Source organism: Heloderma suspectum, chromosome 2, assembly GCF_057233095.1.
Source record: "Heloderma suspectum isolate Gila_16-S chromosome 2, 16-S_ref, whole genome shotgun sequence".
Lineage (NCBI taxonomy): Eukaryota > Metazoa > Chordata > Lepidosauria > Squamata > Helodermatidae > Heloderma > Heloderma suspectum.
Genome location: NC_139459.1, coordinates 228,670,222 through 228,686,842, shown reverse-complemented (window position 1 = coordinate 228,686,842; position 16,621 = coordinate 228,670,222). Strand labels below are relative to the sequence as shown.

At 46.7% G+C, this 16,621-nt stretch overlaps 1 protein-coding gene across 1 annotated transcript in view; it reads left to right on the top strand.

The window, feature by feature from the left end:
* TEKT3 (tektin 3) overlaps positions 1-16,621 on the top strand; it is a 39,300-nt gene that overhangs the window by 3,607 nt on the left and 19,072 nt on the right. Inside the window, exon 2 of the mRNA XM_084838345.1 lies at positions 2,521-2,645. The gene's annotated coding sequence lies outside the window, so the exon portion shown is untranslated. The remainder of the gene's footprint in view (positions 1-2,520; positions 2,646-16,621) is intronic.

Below are 16,621 nucleotides of genomic sequence, written 5' to 3'. Positions count from 1 at the left end.
GATTTATAGTTTTTATTGCCTGCCCTGTAACAGAGTTCCCAGGGCAGCTCATAACGAGAAATAAAACAATTTAAAATCCAATCACAATCACCAGTAGAACACAGCATAAAAATACAAGTTACAGAGAGTAAAAATGGCATAACAGTAAGATAGATTCAAAAGCCTGGAAAAATAAAAAAGGTCTTCACCTCCTGCCAAAATGACATCAAAGTAGGTGCCAGGCGAGCCTCTCTGGGGAGGGTGTTCTACAACTAGGGTGCCACCACTGAAAAGATTCTCTCTGCTGTAGCTACCTGCCATACTTCACCGGTGGGGGCTCTTGGAGAAAGGCCTCCAAAGATCTCTAGATCTGTGTGCAGATGTCAGAAGAGAGACGTTCCTTCAGGTACCCAGGTCCCAAGCTCTGAAAAGGCCACAAAGGCCACAACTCAGTACCTCAAACAGAATTAATCATTATGTGGGGGGAAATGCCCTGCGAGGCTTGAAAGCTTGCATTACATTTTAACAACGTTCTTTAAAAGGGAGGCCAGTAAAAGGTATCCCCTACTCTTGTCTGCCTCTGACATTCTGTTTGTTTCTGGATGGTTTCTAGAAGTTGGTATTTGCTGGAAGCAAATGGATTCCAGGAACTTCTTCCCTAATGGCAATAAGAGTTTATTTGGATCACCGCAATGTGTGTACATTTTCTTCCCATGTACACTGTTTTGTATTTGCTCATAGAAAGTATTCTATAGCTATGTTGTTTGCATCCCCTTCCCTCCACATCTGAAAGAAGTAGATCAGGGGCACACCTATACTCACACTAATAACTACTGCCTAAGTGCACCCCCTCTCATTTACCCATTGCTGAAGGCTCCTTACCCTTAACGCTATTAATTTACTTTGCAATGGCCTGGTCTGGGCCCCATCTACATGGCACCACTTTCACCCTTCACCCTGTCTCAACTGCTCAGCATTTCAGCTTTGACTTAGTTTCTGCTGGGATACACTCGTGATTTACTGCAGGCTTCCCTAAGAGACTCTGCCATGCCCTTTTTTTTGCCATTATACTTTAATGCACAACTGTGCAACCCTGTGAGTTTGGGGGTACAACACTTCAGTGGCTGTTTTGTATTTTAGGGATTCTGTTGTGTCTGTCTGTCCCTTGTTAGGTAAAAAGTGGATGTTCTGTGTTCCTTCATTTCCACACCATCTGTTTGTCAGTTCCCAGCCTGAGACTCTCGCGATGGTTCACACTCACAAGGCGTGAGCGGTATGTGCCTACCCATCACTCCAAAATGGTGGCCAGAGCGAAGTTGGTTCTCCCCCAAGACACCTCCCCCCCTGGCCCTTGGGCACTGTGTCCAAAAGCAACCATTGCGAAGATATGAAGCTGCAAAAATGTGTGAAAGTGTGATTAAATAAATGAAAATGCCTCTCTGTGCCTCTGTAACTGTGCAGCTGCGAAGGGATGGGGGGAGTAAAGGGGCATCACAGAGTGACGCAAGCACTATGCATGCCTACAACACAACCACTGCAAAATGCGAAGTCGGTTTGGGGAAGGGACAGATGGCTCGCAACCACAGGGAAGCCCGCAGCAAATGAAAAAACATCGCTGCAAAACGCCTCCTTGGAAATCCGCAATTTCCGGGAGAAAGCAATGGATGGCTGCAAAGTGGTGATTGTGTCATCTGTCCCGAGGGACCTTGACTCGCGGCCGCTCCAGAGTAAAAGGCTCGTGTAGATGGGGCCCTGGCCTGGCTACTAGGGCTGGCCCTCCCAAGAGGCAGGGCGAATCTCCTGCTCAGGCAGTGGATTCCACCCTCCTGCCCCACGCTTACCAGGAGGGGGCTTGTGGCACTGCCAGCGCCGCACTGGCTGTGCTTGCCCACTGCACCAATGTCATAGTGGGAAAGCAGAGAGCAGGGCCTCTTGGAGCAGTAGCTGCCCCCACCATCTCTCACCCTGAGCCCTCTCCCAAGTGAGAGACCAGCCAGGTGGACTCTCTGGAGAGGCCGCCCGCCTGATCTCCCACTTTGGGAGAGGGCTTGGAACGAGAGATTGGGTGGGAGGGCTCTCAGGAAAGGCCTCCTGCCAACCCACCCGCCTGATCTCTCACTGTGAGACAGTCACCCAAACAGCCTCCAGAGGGGCTGCCCACCCAACCTCTCATTTGGGGGACTCTCCTAGAGCAAGAGATTGGGCGGGCGGGCAGGTAGCTTCTCCGGAGGGCCCATCCACCCACCCAAACTCTCACTCTGGGAGAGTCCCCCAAATAAGAGATCAGGCCCGTGGCCTCTCCAGAGCACTGCCCAGTCCTGAAAGTCATGCTTAGAGGAAGGACCCCTCAAAGTGTGGCATTCAGGCCTGGGGGCTCTCCAGAGAGGCTGCCAGTGAATCTCTTGTCCAGAGGGGAAGGGATGCAGCAGCAACAGCAGTGGAACCACACATCTTTCCACCTCAGGCAGCGAGCGAGACATTTTGCGCCGCCGCCGCTGGCCTCAGTCCTGAATACGGCTGTCACCTGTCTCTTTTCCATAGGAATTGGAGATCTACAAGTGGGACAAAATGATGCAGTGTATCCTCACCTGCTCTAACCAGGAGTGCTCCTTCTAACAGGAGTGTTCAGCTAGCAATGCCTTCCTCCCAGATACTACATGCCACAGGTAGGCAACCTGGTGCCCTCCAGATGTTTGGGTCTAGAATTCCCATCAGCCCCAGCCAGCACAGCTAATAGTCAGGGGTTATGGGAGTTGTAGTCCAAAAAGGGGGGCTCAAACACTCAATCCACTCTCCCTCCCACCCACCCGGTTTTCTGTTTTTCTTTTCATGCTCAGCCCTCATTGGGCTATACGGAGGGAGGGGTTGTCCCCTTTTGGTGTTTATTTTTGAGCTTCTGGAAACCTCAGGGTTCCCCCAAGTCTGCTGATGCCTTCCTCTTGTTTGTCTCCATTTTGGCTCCATTTCTGTCAGGATAGGGACACAGAGTTGGTTATCAGAGGAAAAATGGTGACAGTAATGTCAGTGTAACTTAGATCTTTATGTGTCCTGTGGTAACTTCAATGACTAGATGAGCCAGAAACCAGAGTTAATTAAGGCCTCTTCCTTTAAAAAAAAATGCATTTGCATTCAAATAATGTATTGAACATCGTGTGTGCCATTATTACATAAATTGGCATCTATTTTTTTAAATAGTGGTTATTAAAAAATGGAGGCACAATTCAGGTGCCCCTTCAGAGCTGGGATAAGCTGTGTGTGTGTGTGTGTGTGTGTGTGTGAGTGAAGGACACCCCTTCCGTTGCAGGGGTGCACATAATAACATTTGAGAAAAAGGAACTTCCCCCCAAAGGCAAAACCGCAAACCTCCCCAAAAGGCAAAACAAAAGAAGTGGTTTACTAGGGTCAGGTACCACAAAACCGGGACTGTCCCTCATGAATAGAGACACAGTTGAAGCCTGTGTGTATCTGGACTGGAGTGGCCATTATCTCTACCATCATCATTCTTCAGATGGACAGAGGACCTGGGAGGGGCTGGCCCACAATATTAAGGCCCTCCATTTTTCATCTACATTATTCCAGTCCATGAATGTTAACTGTATTTCTCCCATTGGTGTGTCCTCCTGTTAGAGCAAATGTGTCCCAAGCACACGTGTATAAGAGACCCAGCCATATGAGTTTTATAACCTCCCAATAAAACCTCACTCAAGCTATGTAAACCCTTGGAGAGTCTCACGGATTTGCCAGTCAAAAACCTTGTCTAGGACACTCTCTCTGCACTGGGACTGCACGTCTGGCTCGTCCCTGAAAATTTGCTTTGATTTCATCCCCGAATAACATAAATAAATAAAAACCCTGAAGCTCATTATTAATAATAGAGCAGTACAGAAACAGGGAGCTGCTGCACATACTCTCTCCCCCTCCCTCTCCCTCTCCCTCTTTCAAGATTCTTGCAAAGCAGCAGGAGATCAAAACGCTGCTGCTTCAGTCAGTTTGCCTGCCGCAAACTGGAAAGCCACAAGCACGAGAGGAGCAAAGACGGGGGTGTTGCTGGCCAAGTTTTGGCAAACCTTGACATTTAACCTCAGCTCCTGGGTGAAGGTTTTTGTTAAGTTTTGTTGATTTTCTGTTTGGTGTTTATGTTTTTGGGAACAAAATTTTTGGGAACAAAGTTATGTTTTTTGGGAATCTCAACATGTTTGAAATGTACACCCCTACTTCCAGCTCTTAGGAGCAAAACCCAAATCTATGTAATATATTTATTACTGGGGTAGCGCATGGGTACATCTAGGCTGCAATCCTAATACATTTACTGAGGAATAAGCCACACTGAACACAGTAGGAGTTACTTTTGAGAAAACACGCACAGGAGTGTACTGTTAAAAGGTTGATGTATGGTCAGTTTCTCATTTAAGGGGCGGGGGGAGGAATTCCCTTCCAACCCCTCAAGACACAAGGTTATGTCCCTTCTCCAAGATAACACTGTTGAGACATCTGGTTGTATAGCCCTATATTAGAGGGTCAAAGTTTTCTTCAGGTTGGCTGAATGGATGGGTTAGCATTCAGACACTCATGATTGTAATTTGGAGGGGAAAGGGAGCAACCTCCTGCAATGACAGCCCTGCCATGATGATCACCCCCATTCTACAGAAGCAAGCCTCAAGTTGAAAGAATAGAGTTTCTGGCTGAGGTGAGATTCGAACTGGGGGCTTCAAAAATTCTTTAAAGGCTGCTTCCTGCACTATATTGGCTACACGTGAGAGCACTCACGTAGTGGATTGAAAACATTTAAAAAATGGCAAACAGCACAACACTATGCCCCCTCAGAGATCAATAATGAATGCTTGCTTGTGTGTGTGTAGGTGGTACCTGCACTATACCAAGATGTCACCTGGAATTGTTTAGGTGGAGATAACAGGGAACCTGGGAATTTGTGCATAGAGATGCTCCAGCTTTGAACTACGATCCCTTTCCAGTTCTTTGCTGGCTGTGCGTTTCATGCGTTGGATCCAGACTTGGTCATACACAGAGTAAACCCACTGAAATTAGTAGGATTTAAGTTAGTCATTCCCAACAAGTCTTATTGATTTCAATGGGACTAAGTTTGGATCCAACTTTCCGGCTGCAATGCACTTCTCTTTTTAAAAAATGGTGAACACTAGAAGTGCTGTACCCCACAGCAAAGCTCTCTCCACCTTCCACTTTCCTCTAGCAAGATGCCCCTTTATCCTTTACCCAGGGATGGTTTATCACACTACTGGGTCGGGTATGCAGTTAGTTTGAGCATAATGCAAAATATTGTTAAATTTTTCACATCTGTAAAAGGTTTCCCAGACATACCAAGACAGATGGCTACTCACACAATGGTGGCCACTGTACAAAGGAGAATAGAGTTCTTTAATGAATAGTGCAGACAAAAGGGGGATTTGGGGCACGTGTAGCTCCTATACATACATGACAACCTTCATCTGTCAAAATTCTTTCTACAAAAAATATTAAAAGTCCAGAAGCCCTGTCTCCCTTGCATTTAGGCATTCCACAGTCAGGTATATAGAGCATTTCTACATGAGGTTTTTGTTATATGCTCGTGATTGGTCATTCATAGAAGTTTGTAGGTCCTTTCTATGATGTTGTCAACCACCAGAGCATCTCCTGCAGAATCCGGAAGCGGGAGCCCAGGTAAATTGCAAGATAAAAAGCCTGGAGTGGTGAAGTCCATAGATAGAGATATATTTTCTACATCTTTCTCCCCCTTCCCCCATCTCTCTCTCTCTCTCTCTCTCTCTCTCTCTCTCTCACACACACACACACACAGTGCCAGACTGAAACCTACCACAGTACAAATATGTACTGTTGATCTTAAGCCATAGTTCAGTGGTAGAAGAAGTGCTATAGTTCAGGGGTGGAATACATAGGGATGTTAGAGAATTCCGCCACGGATCCCAGGGGGCCCGAATTCCAGTGAATTCAGCCCCCCGGAATCCTTGGCAGAATAGAGCTCCCCATCCCACCATCCCGCGAAACGGAGCCTACCTGGCTGCGGCTCCAGTTCCAGTGGCGGCAGCGGCTCTGGCCGCTGCCGGGCTGCTGCGGCCGCCATTTGCGTCCCTACGCTGGCCCGTGATAGGCTACATATATATTTACGTAGCCTATCACGGCTAAAGCAGGGACACAAATGGCGTCCCCTACACCATTTGCGTCCCTGCTTTAGCCATGATAGGCTATGTAAATATTTATGTAGCCTATCACGGGGCTTGCGTAGGGACGCAGATGGCATCCCCTACGCAGGGCGCCATTTGTGTCCACACCAGCCCGGCAGCGGCTGGAGGCCTCGCTGCGAGTTGGCCCGGCCGGCGGCTCCGTGGCCTGGCTGTGGAGCGGAGCCAACCGGGCAGGATTCCGGGGGGGAGGAACGGATCGCTTCCCCCCACCTGCGGAACCCAGCGGAACCAGGTAAGCAGAGTTTCGTACACCCCTAGGAGTACATGCTTTTCTTACAAAACGTCTCGAGTTCAGTCCCTAGCATCTCCAGGTAGGGGGCTGTGAGAGACCCCTGTCTGAAGCCCTGGAGAGCTGCTGCCAGTCAGTGCAGACAATATTGAGCTAGATGGACCAGTGATCTAACTTGGTATAAGGCAGCTTCTTATGAAGGACTTGGATCAGCTTGCCTCCCATTGTAAATAGTTGGCACATGGCATGGCAGGGGCGCAGGGGGCTTCTGATTTAGACTGTGGCAGGGGCAAAGGGCCCCCCTTCCCATGCTAGCTATTTTGTTTAAAAGAAATATCACCAACCCCATGTCAAAGTATGAGACTAATGTCACATTCAATTTGGCCTTGAGTTGTTATGCTGTTACCAAATTATAAATGGATGCTGTGTTTACAACCATCCCATGGCCAAAGGTTATCCTCCGGTGTTATCGCTATTATTATTTTCTTCTCCTTCAGGGAGCTCTCCCATCACATCTCACATTTACTTAAGCAACTTACAGGAAATCATCTAACTTTAAAATACATATACAAAAATGTGCAAGTGTGAAATACAAAGGAAAGAGAAAAAAACATACTGGGTAGATATTAATGGATTTGCTTAGTACCTCAGTTGCCAGGAGAGGGGGAGAGAGAGGGAGAGAGAGAGAGAGAGAGAGAGAGCATGCCAAAGGCTACATTAGGAAAGGGAAAGGAAGTCACAAAAACGTATTTATGCATTTGTTTGTCTAATAATCTAAAAAAATGGACTCTTAAGACAGCTTATAGTAAAATATACAATTTTTAAAAATCGGAATACAATCAAATCAGAGCAGTCATATGAGATGACTTACTTTATTTTTTAAATGATGGATCAACTCAGGTTAAACATGGGAACTGTGCTATCCAAACATGAATTTCACTTGGACTCCTTCTGCACACATTTTGTATGTTGTTGAGTTGTCCTGTGAACGTTTGCCTGTAACAAAACTTACACTGTGGCACAATATGGCAAGAAGCGGCACCTTTTAACTCACTGACACCTCGACTCGGTTATTTGTGCTGTTCTCTATTATGTGGAGAACAGTTTGCACAGGACACACACTACCTGTACCCATTTAATATGTGCAGTAACATTGCTTCTTGAGGACTGACTGTTGTTCAGAGTGTGAGGTGTTCGTTGCTAGTGCTGTGTAAGGAAGGAGACATTCTCCTCAGCTTCCAAGATCTCGCCTCTGTGTGTCCACAGCTGCAGGTTCAGGGAAGAACTTTTCTCTCCCTGTTCTTTTCTTCCTTCCCACCCCACCTCCCTTTCACCCATGAGGGAATAGAGTTACTAAGCGGCTAATGAGTCCTTAGCAACACTCACTCCTCCTTCTCCCCCTCCTTTCCCTTCCACCCTATTTTGACCAATGGCAAGTACTGGAAGGGTGTATGTCACAAAGGATGAGGGTGGGATAGAAGCATAGTGTGGGAGGGAAGAACAGGAAGATGTTGCTACTGGGCATTGGGTGAACAGCAACAGGTGGAGGCAGAAGGGTCCTTCCATCCCTTCCTCTTCACTTCCTCAGCACCAGCCTTCAGACAGGTGAGTAGCAGGTCACTGAAGCTACTCAGGAGGCCTCTGATGGCAGTAGTGGGGCAAAAATGTGCCAAGGATCCACCAGCTTTGTAAGAACACACCACCTGCCTGGTTAGGGCACCTTGCCCCACTTCCATCCTGGGCACATAAGTAGACCTAAAACATTCCCTAGGTCTCTGGGTAGGATGAAATGAGCCCCTCCCAAATGATGGCTTCCCTCAGAAACAGCTGTGTGCATCTGCCTGTGGAAAATGAAGCAAAGGGATGTCGTAGCTAATGATGGGAAGCAGTCAGGAGAATATATTCTTGTCTCTCCCCCTGGAAATAATTCACTGCACAGATCCAAAAGGAGCCACTTTTAACAAAGACTAAAAAGGCCCTGTGAGAAATCTGGAAACAGAGAAGGGGAGGAGGGGGAGAGATGATGTGTGGGAAAGAGTGGGGGGGGGAGAAAACAGGGTTTATTTATTTTTTAACTGTAGAGAGTAAGGAGCACTAAAATATATATTGTTGTCAAGTTTCTCTCAAAGCTAAATGCAGGTGGGATTTGAGAAGCAGCAGGAGTATCATTTGTTGGTGGGATATGCTGCCATGTGAACATTTCCACCCCATGTCTTCCACAACGTTGTTTCCAGGTCCTTAATATGCACTGAATGTAAAAATGGCCAGATCGTAGTGATTTTCCCAGGGGCGGCGGGCCCAGCAGATTTCTCTAACAATCATAGCTCAGCAAAAGCACAATATAAGCATATGCATTAATCCTGGTGGTGGTGATAGTTCAACATTTTGTAGATTCATGCCCCAAGCGTCCCAGATGAGGCTTGAGTCCCTGGCGTTCCCTCTTCCTGAACTTTGTTTTTAAAATGGAGCTTTTGGTATTTGGCATCATGGGGATAATATCCGAGGTTATTATGTACCTGGACTCACCAATCTGAAATTAGAGGATTTCTTTTCTTTTCACAAAAAATGAGGACCTTCAAGATAATTAATTCCCTTATTACCAGAGGCGGTGGCAGGGGGCAGGTAGCTTTCCCCATTTTCTCGATCTTTTTCTTTCAGGGGTGTGGAGCCTTTTTCACTCCAATGGCCAAATTCCAATCTGGGAAAGGTCTGTGGCTAGAGCCAAAGGCAGAGCAGGCAGGGCCCAAATGAGACTCTTAACAGTTTTAAGCTTACTCAGAAGTAAGCAGGCCAAGCCTTTGCATGTCTACTCAGAAGTAAGCAGGCCAAGCCTTTGCATGTCTACTCAGAAGTAAGCAGGCCAAGCCTTTGCATGTCTACTCAGAAGTAAGCAGAACTTTCAAATAGCATCCCAATACCAACCCTCTACATTTATTTATTTATTTATTTCTGTGCTGCCCAATAGCCGAGCCTCTCTGGACAATTGTCTTCTCACAAGTAAGCAGAGCAAGCCTCAGCAGGGCCAAATCACTCAGCAGCTTCTTCCCCAGGCTCTGCCTTCAATCCTTAGCAGGGGAAAAGCTGTTATCTCTGATCAGCTGCTGATTGAAGAGCTTTTCCCTGCTGGAGAGAGGGGGCAGGGCCTGGAGAGAAAGCTGGTGGGATGGATTCTCACTACACAAAATTATACTTTGGCATGTCCGAATGCTGCCATTGTGAAGGAAAATGGGATGCACTGAAACAACAGCCGCACTCCAGTGTCAAGCTAAGCACACTTAGGCCCAGTGAGTTCTGTGGGCTTAAGCATGCTTAGCTCTGTGTTGGGTTATAAACCAAATGGAGAAGTGGTTAGGTTCGAACATTGCTAAGAAAGAAGATACAGCAGTTCAAAGACATCCTTTGAATTTGAGTACCATAATGCTGTTGGAACAAAGGCAAATGCCAGTTATGAATGGGAGTAAGGAAAACGTTATGTGGAAGCTGTGGGAGATAATAGTTCTATTCTTTTTGGTCCTGGCGAGGCCTCAGCTAGAGTGCTATGCCCACTTTCAGCCACCATCTTTTCTGTCTTTAACTAATACATTCAAGTGCTTCTGTTTTTATTGATGATCTATTCTGGCAACCAAAGTGTAGTTTTCCTCAGAACAACGGACTCTTCTGTGTTTGTTATGGTGGATTGTATATTATGTACAGTCAGATATTTACATTAGATTGCCATGAATATTAGATTTCCAGCATACAATTAGCTAAGTGAAAAGGACAATGGATTGCATGTCAGCTTGCGGTTACTTGAACCAATAATCTCTCTGTGCGGTTATGCTTTCCAAGGTGAGCTGTTATGATCACTTTGAAAATGTTATTATATTTTAAAAAAGACACTGTCAAAGAGCTGACCTGGGGTGATCTTTTTCTCTGTATATTTTCTGTATACCAATGACATCCACATAATTTCTATTTGCAAGTTGAAACAAAGTATGCGCTGTTCTCCACCTGGTCAACATAGCAGTTGGCTATGCTATGCTATGTTGATTTTCTTTTTCTTAGTCATCATCGTCAGCTAGGGCCAATTTTAGAGATCCCGATTTATATGTGTCATTTACACATGATTTATATGTGTATACAGTGTGGGTTTTCCCATTAGATGTACAGGCCGAATACTCAAAAAGAGCCCCTGTAATGGAGTTTTGCTTGCGTTAAAAAAAGCCGAATGTTTCACTTCTTGGATCGTGCAAACGTACATATGTGCTTAATTATGATTCTGGTGGCCAAGTTGGATGGGAGATTGTGTGAATACGTTTTTGACCTGTTACCCCACAGGAATTTTCACTTAATACAGCTAAGCACATGTTGGCATTGGCTGGCTTTAAAAAAATAAGAACTGCCTTGCTGAATCAGAACAAGATCCTTTTACTCCAACCTTCTGTTTCTAGTAGTAGCAATTCTGATGCATCTGAGCACTCAGAAGTAGGATAGCCATTTACATCACCAAAAAAGGGGACACAGATTTGCATGTGTATGCAAATGCAATTCTGCACACACACACTTAGAAATAATTACTATAATTTAAATAGAAATATAAAACATCCCACCATAGTTGGGAAGACTAATGTGCCTGGTCAGTTTGCTGTCCACATGCTAATCTTTGATGGGCAATCTGAAGGACCCTACTCTCCATTCTTCTAGTCTGTCATCTTTAAAGTGGACTTGGACTGCATGGTCTTCAATAGAAGACTATCCACTGACAGCCTTTCAAATGGAATACTGTCCTCTGTAAAGGAGGGCCATGGCCACCCCCTACTCACAAGAAGGCCGTGATGGCCTTCTTTTCTGATGGCCGCCTTCTCTTGTTTTGAGACTGTGTAAGCTCTGAAACTACGCAGATGCCTTGCTAAATAAATGATTCCAGGTCAACAATAGGAGAAAGGCAATGGTCCTCCTACTCAGGATACTTACACCATGTAACTAATTTAACCTTCCACTGTGATCTAGACCAGGCGTACGTACAAGGTAGATTTATTTATTTGGATTCATTTATTTAAAACATCTCTATACTGGCTTATATCCCCACCCCCCCACCGCCAATTCTAGGTGGTTTACAAAAATTAAAACCACAAAATTAAAACCACAACAGTAGAAACCTAATCGCAGCAAAAAATGCTTAGATGAATAAAAAGGTCTTTGCATGGCACCTAAAAGATTACAAAGTTGATACCAGGCAAACCATAGGGAGAGACTGTGGCTCAGTGGCAGAGCACATGCTTTGCATGCAGAAGGTCCCAGATTCAATACTGGCATCACCTGGTTGGGATGGCAGTTGCCAAATGAAACTCTGGAGAGCTGCTGACAGTTAGTGTCAACAGTATTGGGCTAGATGTCCCAGTGGTCTGTGTATAAGGCAGCTTCCTATGTTGCTAGGGGATTCCACAGCTATTAGGTGTCAGGAGCGCCCTAGCGGCCTCTTTCAGTAGACTCCAATAGCCAACTCAAGACACAGACGAAAGGATTCTTTTCAAGGCTTTAATCCTTTTACAACTTAATGACTCTTTCAGATGCTAATCACCAGCGACTAAGCAAGGAACAGCAGAGTGGCCTATGCTCCGAGTAGGCAGCTGATCCCCGTTTGAAGGAGAGTCACTTGAAGACCCTGAACTTATGGGCTAGGGAGAGTTCCTCCCTCTTTCCCTTGGGTCCATGGGAGGCGGCCGTTGCTTGCGTGCCAAACGGGTGCTACGCCTCCTTTCCGCGCCCTCCATCACTCGTCGCTCCCTGCGTCTGCATCAAGCGTCTAGCAAGCCCCGTTCCCACACTTGCTCACTGCCAGGGTCACTATCTATCTCAGGAATGCCGGCAGGAGGAATCTCTGCCAGCTGCTGTGCCTGTGAGGGATGAGCTGGCTCCTCTCCCACGGTTTGCTGATCCTCCTCAGAATCAGAACTACTCTGGGGTTCTATCGGCTCAGTTTCCACCCTGACATTAGGCTGCAATCTTATACACACTGAATTCAGTCACACTGGAAGGAAGTCACACTGAAGTTGGGACATTACTCTGGGTAGACATGCATAGGATTGTGCTGCCTATTGGTTCCTTTGGATTGGATCTTTATGCAGTTTCGTGTTCGAATCCCTGATCTGTAGTAAGTCAGATGTAGATTTGTACTTGTGTAGATTTGTACTTGGGATCATCCCAGTAGATGTCTCATGGTGTGTAGTAGTACCTGTCCCAATTCCCAATCTTGCATGTGGCTCCACCTTCGTAGCCACTATTTTGCACCTGGCTCCAGTTGGTGGACATCAGGGTTCTAGTAGAAGACCAAACCAAACCCACAGTAGATTCTACAGGCCTGCAGCCTGCCCACCCCACCCCACCCCACCCCACCCCTAGCCTAGACTGCCCTCTGTTATTCCATGCCCTGGTGCCCACAATTCTCTCCTCCACAGGACGTAACCTTCATCTTTGCTAGATCTACTGCCACTACAATATGTGGATTCAAAAAACATTCCTTCATTTCACAACCTACGGGATAACTATGCCTAAGGAAATATGGATGTGATCCTGGTTTATGTTCCTGATTTATTAATTGACATTAAGATGGAGTTCCCCAGTTTTTATGTAATGGAGGACTCTAGCTTCATGCGAACCAGGATGCCAAAGCTGGTGCTGGATGGAGGAGGGGAAGAGAGGGGCAAAGGGGGAACATATTGTAGCGGCTCTCTTTTACAGCTTCATAAAGCATTAAGAAAATGTGCGCATGGCCCTCAAATAAAATGTCAAACCTTGTACAAATTACTATAAATTGCAATATCAATGCGCAATCAAAAACCAAAACGGGAGTTGATGAAGAAAGACTTGAGAAACTACTTTGCATCCCAATGCTATGCATGTTCCCTTGGAAGGAAATCCTGCTCAATTTAATAGGACTTCCTCCCAAGTAAGCGTGCACAGGACTGCCGCCTTGATGAGGCAGAAAGTGGTTATTTCACCTGCAGTGATTCTGTTTGTAACACACTCTGTGCTGCAAGAAAGCCAAATGAAAGTAAGTGCAATTTGGCTTGATTACAGATAAGTACCTTAATTAATTTGATTAACAGCTGTTCTTATGAGGAGCTCAAAGCCACATTTTACCCTCATGAGAATCCTATGAAATAGCTAAGCAGGGCTTTGGGTGTTTTCTACATTAAGCAAAAAACCCTGCAAAAATCCACATCCTTTCCGAAGCTTCCTGCTTTCGGTTTCTTTGCAGGATTAGGAAGGGCTCCTTTACATGGCAGACAAGTGGTTTGAATTGAGGGAGTGCTTCCCTCCCTCCCTAGCATGTGTGCAAAAGAGCTGGGTGGTGGTGGTGTTTCTTGTTTCCATAGGTTAACTTCCACTGAACTCTTTTCTCGCAGCCCCCAGGAAAGCTCTGACTTACTTCTGAATAGACATGAAATGTAAGATTGTGCAGTAAGTCTGCAATTCTTGGCACACTTACGTGGGAGTAAACCCCATGGAACTCAGTTGGACTTACTTCTGAGTAGACATAAGATCGCACTGTAAGTCTGCAACCCTCGGCACACTTACTTGAGAGTAAGCCCCACTGGACTTAATGGGGTGCTCTGAATCAACAGAGGATGTTGCTTCTGAGCTTGGTGGAGTGGGGGATCAGATGTGACTCCCTTCGTGGCAGGGAGGCACTTTACCCTGTTCTCCCTCCAACTGAGAAATGTGCTCAAGCATTTATATGGCAGACACCTGGGAATCAAGGAAAGTCCTTCCTCAGCAAGGTTTGAGCAGAGGCAGGAGTTGCAATCAACAAGCGATTCTTGCGCTCGCACCTGTCAAATCTGCCCCTGCATGCCCCTCTCCCTTCCTCAATGTCTTTGTCATCCTGACTGCGCACACCCCCAGCAACTAAAAACAAATGCCCACAGCAGGCAGACAGAGCGGTTTCTTCCGCTTTTGGAGAATTTCACAGGGAGGTCATGCTGCTCCTGTTCAAAAAACAGGTGGAAAAAATACCACATTTATTGCATTTGGGGAAAACATGGGATAGGCTGGGGAAAATGGCAGGAGACACCCTGGAGGGTAATGAGAGCATCTAGAGGGCCCGCAAACTTCCGTGAGACAGCCATCTCAATAGCAGAATAAAAGCTCCATGTGATTAACCCCAGTGACTTGCCCAGGGAAACCTAGCTGAGCTGGGCTTTGAACCTTGGTTTCCCACATCCAAGTCTAACACTCAACCCATTACATCACATGCGCTCTCTGTGATCGCACAGGTAAAACAAGCACAGGTAAAACAAGCCCATGTGACTAGGAGAATGGGCTCATTCATTCAGTGTCCACAAGCAAGAGAGGCTTTCCCTCCAAATTAACCCATTCTTTTCCTATGAACCTTGAATTTTGCAGTATGAGGTGCAGAATGAGGCTGCCCACATTATGCATGACCATGACAGCTTTAATGTGGCTGGACTGTAAGTGAATAACATGAAAGAGCAGGAAGGGAGTTTGGACACTGAGTGAGAGGATCACAGGGGTTTAGGCCTATGAGGGTGCAATCCTATTCATGTTTAGACAGAAAAATGTTGTAAAGCATGGTTGACTGGGGAATGCTGGGAGTTGTAGGACATTTTTCTGCCTAAACATGAAGAGAATTGCACCCTCATAGTACTTTCCCTTGCTGGGGCAAGTTGCTTGTATGAGATTTATAATACGTTTCTGTTATTATATCAGGCAAAATCTTAATAAACCTGCTATAAGTGGCTTGGATAATTTTAAAGAAAAATGCATTTGGGATCATGGTTGCTTTGGCAGTCACAGGTTTGAAACCTCAATACCAACTGCATACAGGTTCATGACAGAAAATGTTACGTGTGTTGGTCAAAGGTGTCTCAAGACATGTTGTTCCCTGAGACTAGGGATGTACGAAAGTCACTTACCTTTCCGCAGATTATGTTGATGGTGGGGGGGAGGCGTTCCATTCCTCCCCCCTGGAATCCTCCACGGCCGGCTGTGCTCCGCGGCAGCTCTGCGGAGCAGCCGGCCAGGCCCAGGCCAGAGCCGTACACAGCTGGATTTCCGGCCGCAGAGGGCTCTGGGTAAAAAACAAACAAACCACGTACGCAAACGGTGGTGGCTACGGCCGCCGCCATTGGCGTTCCTTATTTTTGGCCTTCTTAGTCTACGTAAATATTTATGTAGACTATGACGGCGAAAATCAAGGGGAACACAAATAGCGTAGCGGGCGCTATTTGCGTCCCTTTTTGATTCACCGTTTTAGCCTATGTAAATATTTACGTAGACTAAAACAGCGAATCAAAAAGGGACGCAAATAGCGCCCGCTACGCTATTTGCGTTCCCCTTGATTTTCGCCGTCATAGTCTATGTAAATATTTACGTAGACTAAGACGGCCAAAAATAAGGAACACAAATGGCGGCAGCTGTAGCCGCCGCCGTTTGTGTACGCAGTGTTTTTGTTTTCGCTTGTTTTTACCCAGCCATGATAGGCTACGTAAATCCTTACGTAGCCTCTCACGTCTTGTGAAAAAAACAACAACAAACAAACGACAAGACTGCAAATGGCGGCGGCGGCAGCCGGTCGGAAGCCCAGCCGCTGGAGCCGCCGCCGCTGGAGCCACCCGGAACATGCGCCCCAAGTAAGTCTCGTCCCAGGGGGGATCGGCGGGGGGGGGTGGCAGGCCATTCCGCCACAGAGTTTGGGGGGCCGAATGCGCTGGCATGCGGCGTCACCGAGATCTGTGGCGGAATTCTCTGACATCCCTACCTGAGACAGAAAATTCAGATGGTGCCTTCCCTGGTAAGATGACGATGATGATACGTTTAGGATGCAATCCTACACCCACTTACCTGGGAGTAAGCCTCACTGAAATCAAGGGAACATTTTTGAGTAGACACATATGATTGTGCTGTAGATAACTCAGGGCTGGCATCAAGGGTAGGCATGCCAGGTGCCTGCCTAGGGCCCACATCCCAACAGGAGCCTACTGACAAGAGCCCCCTGGAGTTGCTCCTCCTCTTCACCACTGCAACCTGCTTGTTCACCTGCCTCTCATTTTGGCCCAAGCAATGGTGGTGGTGAGGAGAAGGAGTAGTAGGTGCCTCTGCCTACTTGCTCAGTGGCTCTCCGCCTGTCAAGCGAGTGGGAGCAATGATGAGAAAGAAGAGGAGCGAGAGCAGCTGGTGGCAATGGTGGTGA